Below are 23,084 nucleotides of genomic sequence, written 5' to 3' on the forward strand. Positions count from 1 at the left end.
TAGGTGCAACAATAATTCTCCTCGGTGCGCAGTACAACGGAAGAATTCCCTCCATCTTTTAACACATGGTTTCGATCACATGAACTCCAAAGCATGGCCGCATGCGTTATTCTATTTAAGGTTATTTTCTTGTTATCTTTTATGCATTATCCTTTTGAAATTCTCCTTGTCTGATTGTGTTCCTTTGCGATGCATCTATGATGGTACGTATAATTCACTACATCCGTTAACTAAGCATCGCAAGGCTCTCCTTACTTTTAATAGCATCTTCGAATTTTGACAGTCTAAGCTTTATTATATGCAAACATTTGTTATCGCATTTCGGTTAATTTTGATTTTAGCTTTGCGGCGAAAACGCTGCCAACCTCTAAGTTTGGGGGTGGCAGTGATCCCGAAGAATTGCGTTCACTACATTGCAATCATTTCTAAAAAAAAAAAAAAATCGAAATAACAACTCCATTGTCAGCACAAGAGGAAACCCATGCTGATAAGGGTTAAGTCGTGAAAGGCACTTACCCGAAGTTGGATGCCCGCATAACACCCGTGAGGGCAAGCCAAAACGAAAGTAAATGGCCAAGATCAACGCATAAGCGCAACTCCTCTGTCCGCAAGCCAAATTAAGCAAGGCAAGAGTTGAGTTGAATATGGAACGCAATCGAAGTTGGATGCCCACATGACACACGTGGCGGCAAGCCAAAACGAAGAGCGTACCTAGGGTCAATGCCATATTTGAATAAAAAACCGCAAAGCTTTGATTTATTTTGAACGAACGCATTCTCAAAAGCTGAACCCAAAGTTGCAGGGAATGAATAAAAAGTTTTTGAGCAGAGGCTTGCCAGACTTAAACTTAGAAAAGATCATTTTGAAGAAGCAGCCAAAGTGGAGGAGAGTGTTGCGGCCATGGTCAGAGGTGTGAGTAAATTATATTCTGAGAGGTTGGTCATCGCAAAGGAAAGCCAGAGGGTGAGTTATGAATTTCTTGAGTATAACGCATGCTTGAGGACAAGCATAATTCTAAGTTTGGGGTGTGATGACGGGCAGAAATGCATGTTATCTTAGGCTTTTTATATAGAATTATGAAGATTTTAAAGTGAAATATGCGGCGAATATGTTAGGAATTCATGAGAAAATGAGTTTGGGTCATTCGGCATTAAGAATCTCGGCTAACCCACTATTATGCGTTATTATGCGTTCAATTGTCTATCTTTGTAGCTAACGAAGGAAGCGGATGCATATGCGGAAGCCAGGCTATTGCAAAGACGACCGCATGGGAGAATTTCTCCATAAAAAAGGAACGCATATGTTCGATGCATGGATGTTGTGGCCATCAACCGCATGCGTCCATCGCATAGAAGTTGCGATGGTCAAACGAATGTGGTCATCGCTGAGAAGTTACGGCCATCGAGTGAATGCGGTCATCGCAAGGAGATTGCGGCTACATAACGATAACCATAAGAAAGGGATGAACGCAAGGTTAGTGAAATGCAACATGAACGCATACCTTGGGAGAATCAAAAGATGATGTTGACATTTCACCTATCACGCCATTAGCAGCAGAGATTCAGAAAAGAACCATCGCGCCGCGAATGTCAGAATCAGAGTAGGTCCATTAATGTTGTCGGCGATCAAGCTCTATAAATAGAGGCCGCTGAGCAGAATTTCAAACCATCTAAGTTTCTACCTTCGTGTGGATCCTTGTGATCCAGACAAACGCGTGAGAAGAAAGCTTGAGAGTTTTTCATCTCCTTCATCCATTCCGAGTGACGACCGGAGCCTTCACTGGAGTCATAGCTCGAGAGAGTTTGCTCCACCGCTTTTCCATGGCACCACCGATAGCCTTGACACACATCTGTTGGAAGCAAGACATTGCTTCCAACTGGTCCTTTCATTTTCTCTTCTTTCCTTATATTGTATTGTGTTACATTTTGGCTTAAGAAATTAATACATTTTGTGATCAGTGCATTTCTATATTTTCTTCGATTCCATCTCTATCTTCCTTTACTTATCATTCTTAAGTTTCATTGCATCACTTAGTGGGACTGTTAGAGTATCGCATACTTAATCATGCGACATAGGAATATGAAGCATGTAGCAAACCACCGGGAGGTGTGTGTTGCATGAGTGTTGTGAGAAAACCTAATTTTCTTAGTGTGAAGCTGTAGCAACGCTTGTCTATAAGCGGACGCAATGCTTGTCTATGAGTAAAGTCAACAACAACCACTGCCCGGGAGAATAAGTGGTTCGTCGCATTAAGCAATGTAAGCAAGTGTTCACTAGAGATAGGAATAATCTTACGTCAACTAGGCTTTTGTGCTTACCTTGTCTTATGTATGCGTCCATCACATCTTTAGAGCTACTCAAGAGAGAGTCTAAAGAAAGAACCTAAGACTTGAGAGAGATAGGTTAGAATCGAGGCTCGGGAGAGCTAGATTATGATTGCATAAGCAAGAATGGAGACTTAAGAATAAGTTCTGTTTGCTATTACACTTCACGTGCATCTGCATTGGGCGTGTATGGCATGATCGCATTAGTTTGCGTTGGCTGGTATTGCCCTTGCAGTCAAGCTTAGGGTTGTGATGAAGACATCCTCACATTTTATCTATTTTTCCATGCATTTACTACGCGTCAACAACTGTCGTGTTTCTACCTCTCAGTCATATTCCCACTGTTTTGTCTGTTAGTTAGGAATAGGAGTAGTTTATAGCTTACAACCCCATCATTCTTTTATTTATCCGCTACAAACACATTACCACATGCATTTAGCTACAAGTCCCTGAGTTCGACCTCGGATCACCCGAGAAACTTGCGTTCTCGTTATACTTGGCGAGAGTCTAAGAAAACATGTGACAGGAACGCATGGTCATCGCATACATTTGTAATCGCATATTGCATAGTCCAACGCATGAGATCCAACACATAACCTAAGACATGCATCGCATATTGCATCCCCATAATTTTAGTCATCAATAACCACTGATAGAAACATCAGTGATAACCATGAGTGTTAGCTACTCATAGTTTTCAGTGTTAATTTTTAAAAGTTGATAAACACTGATGAAAGTATATTAGTGATGACCACTAATAACTTCATCGTTGATATAGCTTAATCTTTCAAAGTTTATGGTTTTCTTTCAAAGTTGATAACTAGCCTTAAGTGTTAATATTTTAAGGTTGATTCCAATTGATGAAAGTCTATTGGCGATAGCTATTGATAGTAGCTATCAGTGACTATCACTGATATCTATTATTGTCGATAACTTTCCACTTGAGAAAATCGGAAAGAAGAAGCACGCAAAAATAGGGAATTTTGGGTTTTCATTTGGTGGGCTGAGCAAAAATTATGGAATAATCAGGTAAATAGCAGTAATTATATATTATTTGAAAAAATAGCAAAAGGCGGAGTAGTTTTGAATTATAGCAAAACGCATGGATATCACATGAGTCAAACTTTTGGAAATCCTAAAATACCCTTATCGTCTCTTTTAATTGCAGTGTAATTAATTCGACATCTGTATTAATGAAACTATAATTAATTCAACTATATATTCCGGTAGACTTTCAACAACAACTAACTTGATTATTTCAAGCAGATAATCATCCTTAAACCTCATAATTTTAGTAGTTGTTATGAATTTATGTATCAAATTTAATACTTATTTTGAATTTTCAATCTTCTACAACAACTAATTTTAAAATCTTTGTTTGAAATTTAAATTAGTATATTATATTAATTATCCCAACTAAAATTTATTGCTTTTATTATACTTTCTATTAAACTTAATCAAGATTTGCAGTTTTAAAATACTTTTGAACAATATATTTATTTTCCTTTTGTTTCAAACATAAAATATTAGAATACAACACGTAGCCCTAGCTTTCTTCATCCTATTGACGTTTTCTTTTTATGGCTGTTAAAAAATTAAGAGTTGTTCAATGGGTGAGATGAAAATAACTACTATCATGATTTCCGATTTATAGAAGTTTCTGTTGCTTCAAACACATCTTTTAAACATTTTGTCGATCTAATCCAATCTAAGGTTTTTCCAACTTCTGAATGTATTATTTCTCAGTTAACAATGTATCGGGATGACTGCAAAAATCCTAATGGTTAGAAACGTGGAAGACAAAGAAGTGAAATCATAATATGATTAGAATTGTGGATGACAATTAACGACAAGTCTACTTTGCAGGATGAAAGATTCGACTTAATCGACCATGACCAATAGTTCAAGTCGCAGAGTCTCTTCTTTCCAAAGTGATTCCCATCAAGCCATTGTGAAAAGATAGGCCAAGCATATAGACGGTATTGGTATTAACCTGTTTTCCTTGGGGGGGTCTTATACCCACCTTGACTGATTCGATCAAGGAAGGATGTACCATCTTGAATATTGTTTATTTCTCTTTTATTTATCTGATCTCCACGATTGACATCAACACCACATTCTAATTGGTTAATAATTTCAATTGACGATTTTTAATTGGGATTTTCACACTCTAATCTTAATCAATTTCTTTCTTCATGAATGCAATTATTTAGATAAAGTTTTTATTAGTCCAACTTTCACTTTCTAAACTAATATTTTGATCTAGAACCACGAAAAAGTATTGTTACAAAATTTTGGGTAAGTTCAATAGCGATGTAGATGGTTCAGCTGAGTGATTTTCAATTGGAGTGTATTTGTTTTTAAGTTTAGTGTATTTGTTGGGCGTAGTTTGGAAATTAACTGCACTGTATTTGTAGGTCACATAAATATCTCATTGGAAGTATAACAAAAAACTTTCAAAAGATCTTTGATGACTGCAAAACCATCATCCGAATTATAGTGTAATTAATTTTCCTTTAACCCTAAAATGCCCCCATCTGGATTTTAGAATTTTGAGTAGAGTGGAAGAAATTATGGTTGTGATGATAGATTCATAGACAATGATTCTATTTACGACCGCACCATTGTTGACGGAGGAGTTGATTTTGGAGAGGAAAATGACGGCAACTTGATTGGAGAAGAGGTCGGTGTAGTGATTAGAGCCTAGCCAACCGATAGTCTCTAGATGTTAGTTTTAATTACAATGTAATTACGAATATTTCTTAATAAGTCATTTGCAATCTCATTAATATGGCCTGGGGTAGTTTAGACTTTTATAAATTCGTTTATTTTTATTTTTATTTTTTTTTTCCATTTTTGTGAATGAAATGATAATTTGCTATTTTTATAAATGAAAAATTAAAATCCGCTATTCTTCTCGTTAGTCCAAGAACTATTGGATTTTTTTAGTCTTTTACAATATCTTAGCCTATTTTTGTGTTACATTTGCAATTATTTTATCCTTGTGCCACATATACTATTAGTTTGGACTTGATTGCTAGTTATAAAACTGGAAAAATTGGAGGAATATTGTAAATTTTATAAATAATTATTGAAATATTGTAGTTTTGAAAAAAATTAGAGAAGTATGGTAGTTTTGAAGATTTGACTTAAACGAATTCTTTAATTGATGTACGTCGAGGGTTCAAAACTCGACCTTATCTTTATCGAGTGTTCAAAACTCGACAAATATATGGTTAAGTGTTGAACACTAGACCCGTTTTTCTTTTCTTTTCTTTCTTTTTTTTTAATATTATTTCTTTACCTTCCCTAAACAAAGTATCCTATGCAAATTTACCATTCTATTTCTTAATAAGAAGAAAAATTTACCCTTGTATTTCTTAATAATAAATAAAATTTACATCATTAACTGTTAACTCTAAGAGACATCATCGAATAGAACAAATTCTCAATCTTTTTTTCTTTCATATTACAATTATTGTTCATAATCGAAAAATAATAAAATGTAAATTAAAATTTTCATATCAATAAAACAATTTAATGTTTCTCATTCATTTAAAAATAATAATAAAAAAATCAATGTGTCGAACAAGGAAGATGTCTATTTCGCACTGGTTGTCATCGTCGAATTGAACTATAGGTTGCTCTGATTCCTCTTGATGTTGCTCTAATGACTCTTGTACCTCTACAGACGCTTCATAGTATAAATATTCGTTATGCTCTCCACGATCGCGCCTATGTCCATGCATGTATGAAAATGATGGATCAACCTCTGAATCATAATATCCTGAACCAAAAGGTGGAATCATCATCATCGGACTAGCATGACTAGTCTGGCTCTATGTTTGCATCATAGGAGGAAATTCTTCCACATTGTAGTTGACCTCATCGAACTTATATTCTCCTACTTGAGAACCTCCCCTACGTTTAGGAACTGGTGAAGGAACAATAGGTATATTGTACATATAATGTATCTTCTCCATATAACTCTCGTTATTACTGCATATAGTAAGGACCTGGTTTGGATCATTTGCAACATCACGAAGGCGACTGCTGTTCAATCTCTGTGAATTATAAAATAATTAGGCAATATTTAATTATGTACCAGATGACTCGCAATTGTTCCTGGACGAGTAATGTAGGACCTTGTAATAATATTATACCAATTGATGTAATTTTGAGTTGCATTCCTATAATATTTTAAGGGTTCCAATTGGGTAATTTGATAGAATTGCAACTCAAAATTACATCAATTGATATAATATTATTACAAGGCACTACGTCACTCATCCGGGAACAGCTGTCACTCATCTAGTACATAATTAAATATTAATTTTTAATTTCTTATTTTAAATATTGTCTATTTTTTTTATAATTCACAGAGATCAAACAAAATTCACTTTTGTGATATTGCAAATGATCCAAACCAGGTTCTTACTATGTGCAGTAATAACGAGAGGTATATGAAGGAGATACATTACATGTACGATATACCTATTGTTCCTCCACCAGTTCTTAGGCATAGGGAACGTACTCAAACAGAAGAAAATAAGTTCGATGAGGTAGACCACAATGTGGAAGAATTGCCCCATATGATGCAGATGTAGAGTTAGACTGGCTATGCTAGTCGGATGATGATGATGCCACCTTTTGGATCAGGATATATGATTCAAAAATCAGTCCATCATCTTCATACATGCATGGACATGGGTGCGACCATGCAGAGTATAACAAATATTTATACTATGGAGTGCCTACAGAGGTACAAGAGCCATCAAGCAACATGAAGAGGAACCAGAGCAACATCAAGAAGAATCAGAGCAACCTAGAGTCAAAGTCAACGATGACAACCAGCTCGAAATCGACAATGTCTGCCTTGTGGGACATACTGATTTTTTTAAATTATTTTTAAATGAATGAGAAACATTAAATTGTCGTATTGATTTCAACATTTTAATTTAGATTTTATTATTTTCCAATTATGAACAATAGTTGTAATATGGAAGAAAAAAAGATTGAGAATTTGTTCTTTTCTATGATGTCTCTTAGAGTTAACGGTTAATGTTCTAAATTTTATTTATTATTAAGAAATACAAGGGTAAATTTTTCTTCTTATTAAGAAATAGAACAATAATTTGCATAGGATACTTTATTTAGGGAAGGTAAAGGAATAATATATATATAAAAAAAAAAAAAAAGAAAAAAGGGTCGAGTGTTCAACACTCAGACAAAGGTAAGGTTGAGTTTTGAACCGTCGACGTACATCAATTAAAAATAATCGTACAAGTCAAATGTCCAAAACTAACATATTTCTCTAATTATTTTCAAAACTAGAATATTTCACTAATTATTTATAAAAGTTATTTTTTCCTTCCAGATATATAATATCTAATAAATTAGATTCAATTTGATGTCTAAGTGGCTCTCAAAGTCCTTATTATATTTGTTTAAAAAAAAAAAAATCAAGGCCAACTTAGGCCCAATCAAAGAACAATTCAAAGCCAAGGTTTGACTAGTTCAATCCATTTATGTGGATAGTTCTTTTTTTTTTTTTTTTTTTAATCAATTTTGAGATCAATAGCATACAAGCTTCTTCATACCACGATCAAACTCATATATGTGGATCGTTTTGTTGAGCTTGCCTAAGAGGCATGTAACTGGGTATATATGCGTGTGTATGGAGAGTTATTATATTTTACATAATTTTAAAAGTAAGTTTTTTTCCCCAAAATATGCATTTCTATATGTTTTACTCCATAGTTTATCTTTAGGATGATCATCGGTTGGTGGTGGCATTGTTTTTCGGCTCAGAACGATTAAAGAAAACTAGGATTCGAGGAGAAGAAGACAATGGTAGACAAAAGAGAAAGAAAGAAGAAGATCACCTGAGAAAAGTAAAAGGGAGAAACAGAAATGAGGAAGAGAGGGGGAAAGAAGAAGACAAATGAAAATAATGAAAAAAAAAAAACACGAAGGAAGGAAAAGTACTCTAAAAAACATAAACAATTTTTTTTTCCTTAAAAAAAGTTAATGATTACTTACTTTGTAGGTAATCATTACCAATAGAAACCAGATGCTGATTTTCTAGTTCTTAGTTTCATGCTGAAATAACGTATTGTTTTTTTGTAAACTAAAGAAATAATTGGCCGGTTCAGTCGATTTGTGGAATAATTGGTCGATTCCGTCAATTTGAGCTATTTTTGCCTTGTTGATCTAGGAAAGCCTAAGACTAGAGCAGCCTAGTAGAGTTTATAGGACCTATGGAGAACCTAGAAGAGCTCAAAGAAGCCATATGAAGAGCCTAAAGGAGTTGAGCCTAGAGGAGTTCAATGGTCTCATGAGGAAAGCCTAGTTGAATTCAATAGACCCATAGGAGCTTAAAGGGAATTCAATGGACCCATGAAAACTTAGAGAGAGTTTAGTGGACCCATGGAAAATTTAGAGAGAGCTCAAAGGACTAATGGGGAACATTGAAAAAGCTCAGAGGACCCATGGGAAGAGCCTAGTGGAGCTTAATGGACCTATTAAGAGAGCCTAGTTGAGATTAGAGGACCCATAGAGAGTTTAGGAGAGCTGAGGAAAACCATAAGGGGAGCCTAGTGGAGCTCAGAAGACCCATAGAGAGATCAAAGAACCCATATAGGGAGCCTAGTGGAGCTCATAGGATCCATGGAGAGCTCAAAGAACTCATAAGGAGAGCCTAGTGGAGTTCATAAGACCGATGGAGAGCTCAAAGACCATAAGGAGAGCCTAGTGGAGCTCAGTGGACCCATAAAGAGCGAGAGAGCTTAAAGGATCCATAAGAAGAGCCTAGTAGAGCTTAGAGGACCCGTGAAGAGATCCCAATGGAGCTCATAGGAGCCATGAGAAGCTTGGTGATGGCTTAAAGAACTCATGGAAATCTTAGGAAAAAACTTAGAGAACCCTTAAGGCTAGTGGAGCTCAGAGAATCCACAAGGAGTGCCTAAGAGAGCTCAGAGGACTCATAGGGAAAGTCTAGAAGAGCTCAGAGAACCTATAGAAAGAGCTTAGGAGAGCTCAGAGGACTCATGGGAGACCTCTTAACGAGTTGAGTATTAAACCATCCAAATTCTCAATGAATAGGTCATAAAGAAAGTGTTGAGAATTTAAGTGGATCATGCATTTAAGCATCAGTTGCAATAATAGTGTGACTCTCACCAAGCATTAACTCAGTGATTCCGAGAATTTAGAGGGGAATTATGAGCCCAAGCGTCAGTTATGCTTTACTATCTTTATATAAACGACCAAAGCCATTAGTTGAAGGTACGCCTAAAATACTTTACTATTTTCCACTATCAAGTTACTCACAAATCCGAGACTACTTGAGCGTCAGAGTATATGGGGTTTGACACAACACTGGTCCTTAGTTTCTTTTGTCTTGCAGCACATGGATAATTTTTTTGTTGTGATACAAATTTACGATTGACCCATTTTTTGGCATAAACACTAATCATTTTAGTGAGAAAATTAAGTAACAAAATTTATTTTGAAAAGTCAAAATAGAATTGAATAGAACATATCATTCAATAAATCTGGATAAAAAATGGTTTATAAACATTACTTACAATATAGGGATAAATATAGACATAATAATCAAACTTAAAGTATTAACAGATATAGCACAATGTAGAAGAATTTGTAGATATAATAAAATTTAGATCTAGCTTTCGAATATGTAAATATAAGACTCCATGTATCACTGATATATTTTTCTATATTTACAATTCTTTAAAATGTTGCTATAAACTTAACTGTTAGTTCTAAAAGTGCTACATATTACAATTACCCTAAAATATATGTTAAGTAACAATCCTTTTTAGTATTTACACTTTTAAACATGTTCTATTTCAATCTTTATACTTTTAAATGTTCAAATCTTGTTTCAGTATATTTAATATATCTTAAATTAAAATATTCCATAGAATTAGTTTAAAATGCACATCGTCTTTTTTTGCATGAAAAAAATATTATTATTGTTTAATCAATTTCGATAAAGTATATTATAAAATAACTAAATTAAATATTTATCTAAAAGGCTGAAATAAAATTTAAGATTTACTTAAAATACACTAAATTTGAATATTTAAAAGTATAGAATCTAAAATAGAATAGAAATTAAATTACCATATACTTTAACAAAAATAAAATCAACTAATAGGTAAACTGAAGCCTAATTTTTCAAATATTGATCTAATGAACCCAAGTTAGTCCAACTTTTGGAGTTTGCATCAAGCTAGCCCTACAATTTTCTTTTCCTTGATAAATGATATTTAATTTATGAACGATATATTTGAGAAACAAACAACCAAGTGAGAGTACAACAAAAACTACAAGAAATTCTATCATTTTAGGGTTGCATCATAAGCATGAAAGAGAGAAGAGTTGGTGGACCACCCGTAGCTAGCCCTACAGGTGTACATAAAGTTGGATTTGATCAACATATTATGTGGGTCAATCCAAAATTTTTGAGTGGATCGATTCAATTATCTGAATGAACGTCCAAATATGATATGCAATCCAATTCAACTCTACCCTTATATCGCCGTGATTGATGGAAATATCTATCACCTCTATACTCTCTTGAACAATGAATGCGTCAATGTGAGAAACATTATTGAAATATATAGGTGGCAAGCAACTGGTGTGTAAGATCTAGAGTAGAAAGAGAAGACGAAGGATGAGAAAAGATATATTATCGAGTGAAGACTGAAAATCAATTGGGAAGGAGATGGTATAATTTGTGTACAGATATATTATCACTTGCTAACTCTTGAGTTTCGTATTTTCTTATTCTTAATGTTTCTGCTTATCACTTTGGAAAAAGTTTAACCAAATGATTATTTCTATACGTAATCTTTCATGTCTTCAGTTCCTTAAAAACTTTTGCGGGTACGTTTACGATTTCGTTTTTTAGTTTTCTGTTTTTTCAATTTATGCTTTCCTTCTCCCAATTATTCTATTGGGATTTTTGCTTATATTTTATTGAAATATTTATATTCCATGTCAAAATCTTAAAAAAGAAAAAAAAGATTTTAAAAGAATACTTTTTTAGACCATGAGTAGAAAGTGTAATATAACATAGAAACTTGTGGATGAGTGTTGTGTTTATAAGAACCAAAAACAAAAAACTAAATGGTTATCAAATTATACCTATGTTATTTAATATATAGTAATTGATAATGGAAATGATGTGATAAATTAACTTTCGATCTTAAAGAGAGAAACACATGCCAATTATTGATAAACTACATATGTTCATCCTGATCAATAAAAATAGATTTTTTTTAGTTCAACAAGAAAGTAGAAGATTCGAACATTTCATATAAATTAGATCCACTTTATATCAGTAGAGTTGTACTTTAACTTTGACAAAATTAGATTTGTGACTAACTTTAAGTCCTATAATTTGAAAGTGGGTTAAGCACTTTTGTTCCCTTCTACATACTCGAGCTAGGTTAGCAGCCGAATTGCTTATTTTTCATTAATTAATCTTTAAAAAGTGTTAAATCCATAGGAGTGGTGCAGGGAGTGTTCATACTTAGTTTAGGGAAGTTTTGAAGTTCCGTAGACATAACTTCAACTTTATATTTTCAGTTATATTTAAAGTTTTCTTACCTGACCACAAAAAAAAAAAAAATTTAGGAACAAAAAACTCTTTAAACCAAAATTTGAAAGTTCAAAAACTAAACTTAAAGTATATATATATATATATATATATAAAACCAAATATTATTCGATTTGGTAAGATATATGAATATAACCTAAACCAAAAATTCATTTACTGCTTACGTTTGATTATGTTCGATTTTTTTTTTTTTTTTTTGAATTGTTAGGTATGTCACTTAAATTTGGCCCGAATAGTGTTCTAATGCTCATTAGATTTTTGAGCTTGAATTGAACTTCAATTTATACTTCTTTGAACTATCCCAAAATGACCAAATGAAAATGCTGACCAATTATGAACTTTAAAAGTTTAACCACCAAACTGATAAATTTGAGATAATAATAATCATCCTTAAAGAAAGGGGAATTCTTATCCACATAATTATAAGGTAAAATAAAATAGTAATCATATACCAATCGAACACGTAATAATAAAAGAATTTAAAAGAAACTCGACCAAGTGGAAGAATTCAAATGAGATCCATTTAGCTTGATGATGTAAAGGAAAAAGGTAAGCTCAAATCAAACAATTTGACAAAAAAGAAAAAAAAAAAAAGAAAGAAAGAGAAAAGGCCTCGTTGGAAGCTCCATTATTGACCCTTGTTTGGCACGTACGTATGACATTTCCTAAAGCCATCACTTAGCATATTTTTTTCGCTGCTCTAAAAAAATTATTCTCCAAAATTCTTTTTTTTCGAATTTTTAATAAGAAACAAAAATTTTGTTTCTTTTTAATTTCTTTTGTTCCTTTATAGGAAAATAGAAGGTTGGAATTTACTAACAAACAAACAAACTATTCGTGCTGATCGGGTTCTGTCTAATAATTATAAATTTAATTGTTTCACCAAAATGAGTTTGATTAAGTGATATTGGCATGCAGTCCGATCCAAAAGGTCAAAAGACGTTGAATCTCCCACTCCAAAATTATACTAAAAAATACAATGGTTTCTTCTCTTTTCATCAAGTTCCATTGGTCCATTCTCTTCCATAATTTTCCCTCTATTTTAGAAAAAAAAAATATATTTGTTTTCGTTTCTTTTTTTGGAGGATAATTGGAATTAGGGAGAATCACACCACGGATCTTGTGGAAGCCAATTGAGCTATATTTGATTTGACATATATTTTCATTTCTAATAGTTAGGTATTTCTTTACAATATAATATCTATTATAACAAAATTTTTAATTTAATTCCTATTGTTTTATATTTTTCGATAGACATTCATATCAAAACTGACACAAGATTAGATCTAAACTTCCGAGAATTAACCTAATTCTTACTCAAGAAAAAAGTTATTGATTATTGATTATTTCTTTAGTTATTTATTTTTTGTTAATTAGGAAACCTTAACATTCTTTTGAATTTTGTTATAAAATCTAAAAATTGAAAAAGCGAAATGATTGTTACTTGCAAGACGTTTATTTATTAGGAAAAAGTATAATTAAGCTTTTTTGTTACTATTTCTTTCTATGTCTTATATATTTTTATATTTTTATTTTGTTTTTACTCTTGTCTTTTTCTCGTTGTTTATTCAGAAACTTCAGAGCTCTGAGAAAGCAAAAAAGTAGAGCCTGACCACTAAGAATCAACTCATTAAAAAAAAAAAGTTGTCATTCTTTTTATTCTTATTTCATTTTATATTTTCTTTTTAGCTTTTCAATAGCTTCTGGGAAATTCAAACAAAAACCTATTTAGTAAATTTTTTCCTTTCATTTTCTAGATTCTTCCACAGAATAATTTGGATAGAAATTTAGAGGGAAAAATAAAATAATAAACTGAGTCCATCCCACTAAAGGAACCAAAATTGTTTTTATAGAATTAATATTTGAAAAATATTCGCACCATCGCTCGATTACTCTTAGTGCAATTTTTACTACACTCCATTAAAAATTGACACTGGTCAATTTTGACACATAGATACAAAATAGACTACACTCTCTTATTTAAAATTTAAATAAAAAGAAAGTTGTAATGTCTTTAATCTCATCTTAAAAAAAGTTAAAATGATAATAAAGTTGTCACACTCACGGAAATAGACAGTTGATATTATTGGCTTTAAAGTCAAAAATTCGATTTTTTTTAAAAAAAAAATCTAGATATAATTTATATTTCTATGATATAAAAGTCGTATTATCAACATTAAAGTTGGCTTTTAACTCAAGTTTGTGTGTATGTTTATATATAATAAATATGTATTAAATTCTGAACTTGTGTCTATTTTTTCTTTTTTAGTAACTCAACTTGTGTCTAAAATAAGATTCAAACAAAATTACAAATTTACTTGTATGAAATTATGGGGAATACCAAAATAATAAAGTCCCCTACGAATGAATAAAACAGAGAGAAGATAAGAAAATCCAAGCAAGAGGAAACCCTAGAAGTAAAAGAAATCCATAGGCGGCGGGGAGGCGGCGGTGGCAACAACAAAGAAAATCAAACAAAAAAAGAGAGAGAATTAGAACCTGAAAGAGCGTTGAGTCCATTGAAGCAGGCTTTGATAAAGGAGGTGGCGCCACCGCCATTGGCGGCGGTGGTTCGTTGCTGTTCGACGTCGTTCTGCTTGTCTCCATTATTAAGAAGCGGCGCAAGGAGGTGGCCTGATAATACGTGATGAACGGAATCATCATCCATCGGAGAAAAGGGAAAAACAGAGAGAGAGCAAGAAAAAAGGAGAAAGGTTTAATAATAGGCAATAACTCAATGGCTGTTTGCTTAAAGAAACGGAGCTATTTATGGACAACCTCACCCCCATAAAGTCGAAACCAAATTTACTGCCTTGAACAATGGGGAATATATTATGGTAAAGGATTAAACCAAATAATAATGATGTTAATATTAATAATCAATTTTTACCTCAACTTGTTAGTTTATATCAAATTTTACTCGAAACTAAACTTCAATAAGTGTTATCAATCTAGACTTCAAACAATAATTATATTTTTATTTTTTAGAAAGTTTTTTTTTTAGAATTCTGTTATTGGCAATATTTATTTATGTATTTTGTATGCTTCCATATCATCCTTTTTCAGCAGATATCTTTCAAATTGTCGCTATATATGTAGTTTCTATCAGTTTATTGTTAGCATCAAGATGAAGATTTTGCGTATCAATAATTTTCTTATCGAAAAGATTATGGCATGAGATCATTTAAATGGTAATTGACTGAAGTTTCATCCCTTATCCTCACAATTATGGTACAAACAACAGTTTTATAAATGAATATTTTCTTTAATCATTATATTTTGTTGTCCTTAAATTGTTGTTTCTTAATTTCAGATATTATATATATATATATATATATATATATATATATATATATATAATTTTAAAAGAAAAAAAATATGACACGTGCAATGCACACTTATTTATTGATTCTAGTATCTAAAAGAGCCCAACTCGTTTAAATGATTTTATATGATTAGTTTTCAGTGAGTAATTAAACTTGCTTGTCAATTATGTTAACAGCACCAAAATTTTATTTGTCTTCAATTTCCATGTTGATTTTTTTTCTATCAAAAAATGTTTTAATCCTTTGTTGACCCCTTGCATGCACAATGACTTATAAAAGTTATTTTATTTTTATTTTTTCATTAGGACAACAAACATTAGAACTACATATATTTATATGTATAGGAAGAGGTTAGTATCGCTATCATTTAAACATTCCTTGGATTATACTAATTATTTTTGGATTATATTGTACTCATTTTATTTTGATTAAGAATTTACAATTTGTTCTATTAGATAAGAACTTTGTTAGAACATACTTTGTTTATAATTATGATTAAAGATGTGAATGAAGTGTGAATTATATATTTCTTCATCTAGAAACAATAATATGGGTAAGTGACTTCAATGAATGAATAAATATATATATATATATATATATGTTTATAATTTGACTTTTTTTTAAGTAAATGTATCTAAATACATTAAAAGTTTGTAAATTAAAATAATATTGATTTTACAATAATATTTGAAGCAAATTGTTTTAATAGCAATAAAATCTTAAAAAATAATGTCATTAAAAAGTACTATTAAAGATCAATTATAGCATTTTTTAGAGGGATTTTAAAAAATAAAAAAATAAGGAAAACTATTTACATAAAATAATAAAAAATTTTAATCTTCTTTGATAGATGCTAATAGAAGTCTATCAGTATCTATCAGTGATAGAAACTCATAAAAGTCTATCGATGATAGACACTAATAGAAGTCTATCAGTGTTTATCAATATTTTTTTTTTGCTATTTCTATAAATAATTTGACATTTTTTCTATCTGTGAAAATTTTCCATTTTGTTACTGCTACAAAAAAAATGCTATAGAAAGTTTATATAGCTTTCAAATTATGCAATAGAAACCAAGTTATTAATAGCTTTTTTTTTAATCTTCTTCGTGTTCGATTTCCTTCAAGAAAATCATGATTAAGCCTAATCAAACCAAGAAAATAAAGAATTAAACTCAATCTAAACAAGATAATCAAGATTAAACCCTAACTTTGAAAGTCCATGCCTCAAATCTACTTACCTCAATGAAGAATCTCTTCAAGATTGATGGAATAACAAAGATGCATCAAAAGGAAGTGAAAAATCAAGAAGATTTTGAGTGTATTGCGCAAAAAATCGACTAAAAGCATTGCAACGAATAGACTGCAAATTGACTATTGGAATTTCCTTTAAATCTGTCTAATAGCGTTGTGATGCTACTAAAAGAGCGTTGCAACACTGTTCAAGAGGCGCACAATTTTTCCATCAAACCCCGTAGCATTGTAACACTATTGAAAGCGTTGCAATGCTGCGTGCGTGAGACGCACACCTTTTTTATTTTTCCATCAAAATGTGTAACGTTGCAATGCTACTTTTGAGCATTGCAAAGCTGCCCTGTATATTCTACAATTTTTGACCTTTTTAAAATGTCAAAAATCTATTAATTGAACTTGACATTTTTAAAACGTCAAGTATTGTATTTTCCAGGAAAAATGTACAATCCCCGCTTTTTAAAATCAATTCTTAATTGTTTTTCTTTAAAATCACCCATTTCTTGACATTTTTTTTCATAAAAACATCAAGTATTTAAAATTGTAAATATCAATGTGTTTTGTTCGGGCATGAAAAACAGAATAGATGCCAAGGCACCAACACTGTTGTTGTCACACCATAAGACAGGTGTGGAGTCAATTTTGATGCCAATTTCATGGAGAAGCTAAAGAAGCCAAGCAATTTTAGCTATAGCATGTGCCAAGGCTCTGTATTATGATTCGGTAGTAGAGCGAATCACTATCATTTATTTCTTTGATGACTAAGATACAAGAGTGCTGCCAAGAAAAATACAATAAGTGACCACTAACTTGCGGTCATCTAGATTTGAAGCCTAGTAAACATCAAAATAGGCTGTAATGGATGTTGAAGAGTTAAGCTAAATAAGAAGACCAAGATATCTCGTTCCACTGAGATATCTGAGCACTTTCTTGATGGCTTACCCATGAATATCCGTTGGTTGTTTTAGAAATTTGTTGAGGTGATTTACAATATAAGCAAATATCTGGCCTTGTGTTGGTGAGGTATTGAAGAGCCCCAACTGTGCTGGATCGTCTAATAAACAACTGTTAGGTGTCTATTTTAGGCCATATATCGCTTTGTTGAGCTTAGAAACATAATTAGGGTAATTTGGATCGACATATCCAAGCGGTTGGGACATATAAACATCATCTTCCAATGCTTTATTGAGAAAAACATTATTGAAATCCAGTTGGTGCAGTGTCCAGCCCATAAAAACTGTCAGTGTGAGAACGATTCGGATGGTGGATGTTTTGACACCGGGCTAAAGATTTCAAAAAATTCTATTCTCGACATCTAATGGAAATCATTTTGCCACTAATCGAGCCTTGTAGCGATCAACGATGCCATTGGGTTTCCTCTTAATACAGAACTCCCACTTCCAATTAAATTCACTGAGTCAGAGAATGAGACTAACTTCCAATCCAAGTTTGATTGTTTATGGGAGCAGTGAATTCAGCATCCATGGCATGTTTCCATACTGGTGCTTTTAGATCATCGGAAATTCTGGTATGCTCCGTGAGAGACCAGTCAACAACAGTTGCAAACAGCATAACCCTTGATTTGAAAATACCAGTTTTTTCGCAAGTTATCTTTAGATGGCTTGGTTGAGTTAAGGCGGTGGGAACAACAGCTTGAGGCTCTGGTGAATGCACAGGTGATGGCACAAATGAAGGGGAGGAAGATGGATTATAAGATGAGAGAGAGGGAGAAGCGGGCATGAGTGCGTTAGATGGCACAGTGGGGCTAATTTGGGAGTTTGCGCTCAAAAGACGATTTGTATTCGGGCTGAAAGAGTAATATGGGCTGGATTGGACATTGGGTTGGGTTGTTGTATTGAGAGTTGAAGGGATTGGGTTAAGCTGACTGGTATTTGGATTTAGTTGGGCCGTTGGAGAAGTGGGTAGGGAAGGATAAATGGGTGGAGAGTCAAAGTTATTGATATTTGGGATTGGTTGGGCCGAGTGATAATTGGGCTGGGTAATTTATAGGGCTCTAACCATTGATTTATTGGATTGGATGGCACTGATAGGGACTAAGGGTTCTGCTACACCTCTCCAAATCCATTTTTTAATGGAAAATTAGATCGATCAAACTGAACGTTCCTTGAGATATATATTCTGTCAGTGGAGCTTAGACATTTGTGTCCCTTGTTAGCTAGGCTAGGATCAAGATAACAGGCACAACCAAACACTTTTAAATCAGAAATATTGAGCCCATTGTTTACTAATATTTCCTTTGTAGACTTGCCATTAAGAATTGGTGTAGGCAACCCAATAATGAGAAAAGTTGCTATAAGGAAAGCATCCCACCAAAACTTTAAGCCCATTAAGGCTTGAGTGAGTAAGGTTAAGGAACTTCTACTACGTGCCAGTGTTTTCACTGGACTCTTCCATATTATGCTGATGTGTAAGGGCATGAGAAACGAGATTGAATTCCAAGTTGAGCACATAATTGATAAACCCGCTTGTATTCTCCACCATTGTATGATTGTAATTACTTTATGTGTGCTCCAAATTGAGTTTTTACCATATTTAGAAAGTGATTAAAAGCATCAAAAGTTTCACTTTTTCTGTTTTAGGGGTAAATTCAAACAGACTTGCTAACATCGGTGATGGACCCTAGAGATTTGTGTTTAACTTACTGATTTTATTGTTAAGTTCAACAAAGAATGTGTAAAACAAAATAGTATGGAGTGCAACATTATTTAAGCGATAACAACAATAGGGAATCCACATTGATGAATCCCTAGAGAGATTCGACCCATAACAAATGATAAAATAATGAACTTTATTAAATCACAAATCATAGCTACAATATAAAGTTCGATATCAAAAGAAAATAAAAAGAACTACAAAAAAAATGAATGAAAATGTCGAAAATTACTACTCAAGAGGTCTTGGGACAGTCCTCAAATTCCTAGTCTTTTCCTAGGTTGATTCCTCTTTTTCAAGGAAGAATTGCTTATGGTGTGACAACGACAATGTCAGATACACTAATTCTGATTTTCATTGGACAGTTATAAAAAACATCCTCAAGTATCTAAGAAGAACGAGGGACTATATGCTTGTGTATGGACCTAAAGATTTGATCCTTACAGGATACACTGATTCTGATTTTCAAATTGACGTAGATTCCAAAAAATCTACTTCAGGATCAGTTTTCACTCTTAACGGGGGAGCTATAGTTTGGAGAAGCATTAAGCAAAGTTGTATCGCTGACTCCACAATGGAAGCAGAATACGTGGCTGCATGTGAGGTTGCTAAAGAAGCAGTATGACTACGCAAATTCTTGGTTGATTTGGAAGTAGTTCCAGATATGCACCTGCCTATAACACTGTATTGTGACAATAGTGGTGCCGTTGCCAACTCAAAAGAACCCAAAAGTCACAAACGTGGAAAGCACATTGAAAGAAAGTACCATCTCATTCGGGAGATAGTGCACATAGGAGATATGATCGTCACAAATATTGCTTCTAAAGACAACCTTGCTAATCCATTCACAAAGGCCCTCTTGGCTAACGTGTTCGAGGGCCACCTAGTTAGACTAGGACTCTGAGTAGTGTAATCTAGGAAAAGTGGGAGAATATCTATGGTATTAGAGATGCCCTAGTTTATTGTATTTTCCCTTTATGTTTCTCAACATTATATTGTATATATTTTTTCTCACTGAAGTTTTAGTCCAAGTGGGAGATTGTTGGGAATGTCCTAGAACTCGCAATTCATGTTAAACATTCTATTTATCAATAATAATAAATTGTTGATTTTGCATTATATTATAAAAATCCAATAAACATATCTATGACTATATTTTGAATACTATAACTTTATGTAGTGACATAAACAGGATCAAGTTTAACAGTATATAGCCTAAATGGTCTAATAAGTATAGGGATGAAATTGGGTAACTCATCCTCGTAACACATCGGATACAGTCCACTCTATAGTTGTTACAAAGAGTTGTAAAGTGCTACAAACGAAGTGATCCATAGATCGTTCATGTTGAGACATGTGAGTGGGGACATCCTATGCAATGAGTTTGCATATAGACTGGACCATGAAAATAGTCACTTTTCTTTGTAACGACCATTTACTATTAAAACTTACTATTTCATTTATTACATAACATAGGTTAACTCGATCTTAATCTTAAGTTAACTATGAACAGCTGTTTGTTCGAAATTATCATTTGATTTGCAAACAGTGAGAGTAATCCAACAACATTGCTCAATAAGCCTCCCATTTTGGGGATAAGACCGGATGAATAGCTGGGGACATAGCCCTGCAAGATAGAATTCACTCCTACCCGATTTAGGGTTAGTAGATAGATTGTTCTCTTAAGTATTGATTCCAGGTCTTAAACAATCGAGGCCCCGCCTTCTCATGATAGAGAAAGAAATTGATTCATAGGTGTTATGAATCAGAATTGTCCATTAGAGGGTTAGTGGGAACTTAAGGAACAAGATGTATTCACAGGGGTAAAAAATGATTATCTTGACCCAGCTATGATTACGAACAACCTGTGAAGGATCAATTTATTGATTATGGTTATATAAAGTGGACACAATATAGCTACAGTGAGGGGAATTCAACTATGGGCTATAATGGAGTGTCTCATTAGTTAACGAATGGAGGTTAGATCGATCAAATGAGTTTAGTCAATTAATCTCTGATTGTTGGAGCCCATGATCTGTAGGTCCACGACGTCCCCTACTAGCTTGAAATGGTTAAGCTTTAGAGTAGCTTGAGAAATTAATTTGAAATGTTCAAATTAAAATTAAACAGTATAGGAGAATATATATTTAAATATGATTTAAATATATGAAGATGGATTTGTGCAAAAATTAATTTAATATTTGATATTAAATTAATTAGTTTTATTTAAAAATTAATTTATGAAATTAATTTTGTAAAATTAAATTTTTTCCGTTTTAAAATCAAAATGGATTTTGAAATCAAGTTTTGATTTTGAGAAAAATTGGAAAATTGAAATTACATGCACAAAATGGAAAATAATGTATTTCCATTTCTTTCTTCAACATGCTCACACAAAACCCATTTTCTCATCTTCATTTACTCCAAGCATGAGCTGCAACTCATGTAACATTCTTCTTTATATGTTCACCTTCAATAAATAAAGAAGATTGGAGTGAATTTGAGGCATGCATTCCATTAGAAATTTTAGAGAAAAATTCGAGCTGAAAAAGAATTCTTCGAGCGTGTGCTGCTGTGAGCTTCTCCTCTTGTTTTCATTACTTCAAGTTGTTCTTGAGTCTCACAACTCATTCTAAAGCTCCAAGAGGATAGTGGGGAAGATCTTAAGGTGGTTCACACTGTTCTTTGGAGAAGATTGCTGCTGTTGATCGAGATCTTGAAGAGTTCTACAAAGGTATGATCACAAACCTTCTTATTTTAGACGAGCATGCTTTAGTTTCTGCCAAAATTTGAATGCTTATTGATCTTTGTTACTTTCTTTGCATGTTAATACAATCTTACAATTAGTATCAGAGCATCATATAAGCATTCAATTCGGTTTAATTTTAGTGTGGTTTGTATTTTTCATGAGATATATGAAATTGATGCACTGATATGGTTTTTTGAGCTTTGGCATTTTATTTCTCTTTAATTTCTCAATTGAATTTGTAATTGGCTCTTGTTTCATGAGCACATATGTGTTATTAAGATATGTAATTTATTTGGAGTCATTAGAGTTGAAATTAAGGTATAATTAAAGAAACAAGTGAAGATGGCCAAGCCGTTGTTCCAGTTTTTTCAGCTTCTGCTCAAAATCGTTGTTGAGATTCGGTTGCTAAATGATCATCTAGTACTAGGCATTACACGATGTGAAGAAAAGCTAGACGATCGTATAGCAATGGGCGCTGGTTGTTGTGATGTTGGACGCTAGACGATCGTGTACCTGCGGGAGTTAAACGATGCGTTGAAATGTTATACGATAGCACTACGCGATTGTTTAGCTTTGTGTGGGAACTAAACGATGTGTTGGGAGTGCTATAAGATGGCACTACACGATCGTGTAGCTGCGGTGCAAGCTAACCGAAGCATGAAGTTCTATGCGATGGAACTAAGCGATCGTGTTGCTGCATTGCTCAATGACGCGATGACGTTCTATGCGATGGAACTAAGCGATTGTATAGTTACGGCGGACACTAAACGATGACATGAAGTGTTATGTGATGGTGTGAAGTGATCATGTAGTTCTACCCAAGAGCTAAACGATTGTACTATGTGATAGACAGAAGACACTAAGTGATCATGTACCTCAGCTCAACGCAAGGCAATGGTGTTGGACGATTGCCTTCAGTGTTACACGATCGCCCTTAGTGAGACTTTGAGGTTGGACCGAGAGCAGCCGGTTCGACCGATTTTCTCGAGGTCCAATCCGGTTCAGCCTCAAAGAGTTTTTGGCTGGTCTAGTTTAAGATGCTTGGGTTTGGTTTGGAGCGTTTTTAGTGGTCAAATACAGTTTTGAAGTTGTTTGTAATAGTTAGGCATCTGTTTG

At 33.2% G+C, this 23,084-nt stretch overlaps 1 long non-coding RNA gene across 2 annotated transcripts; it reads right to left on the minus strand.

Moving 5' to 3' along the window:
• Positions 1–7,645: 7,645 nt before the first annotated feature.
• LOC150030104 (uncharacterized) lies at positions 7,646–14,742 on the minus strand. 2 transcript variants are annotated; one of them, XR_016527159.1, is made up of 2 exons: positions 14,470–14,742; positions 7,646–8,209 (listed from the first exon to the last, which is right to left on the minus strand). It is a non-coding gene; the product is annotated as an uncharacterized LOC150030104 (long non-coding RNA). The 2 variants fall into 2 exon arrangements; XR_016527160.1 differs by lacking the exon at positions 7,646–8,209 and adding an exon at positions 10,669–10,997 and having other exon boundaries at positions 14,470–14,710.
• Between the last annotated feature and the right edge of the window lie 8,342 nt (positions 14,743–23,084).

This window comes from Benincasa hispida, unplaced genomic scaffold (assembly GCF_027475165.1).
Source record: "Benincasa hispida cultivar pf3 unplaced genomic scaffold, pf3_genome.v1.1 HicScf566, whole genome shotgun sequence".
NCBI classification, from domain to species: domain Eukaryota; kingdom Viridiplantae; phylum Streptophyta; class Magnoliopsida; order Cucurbitales; family Cucurbitaceae; genus Benincasa; species Benincasa hispida.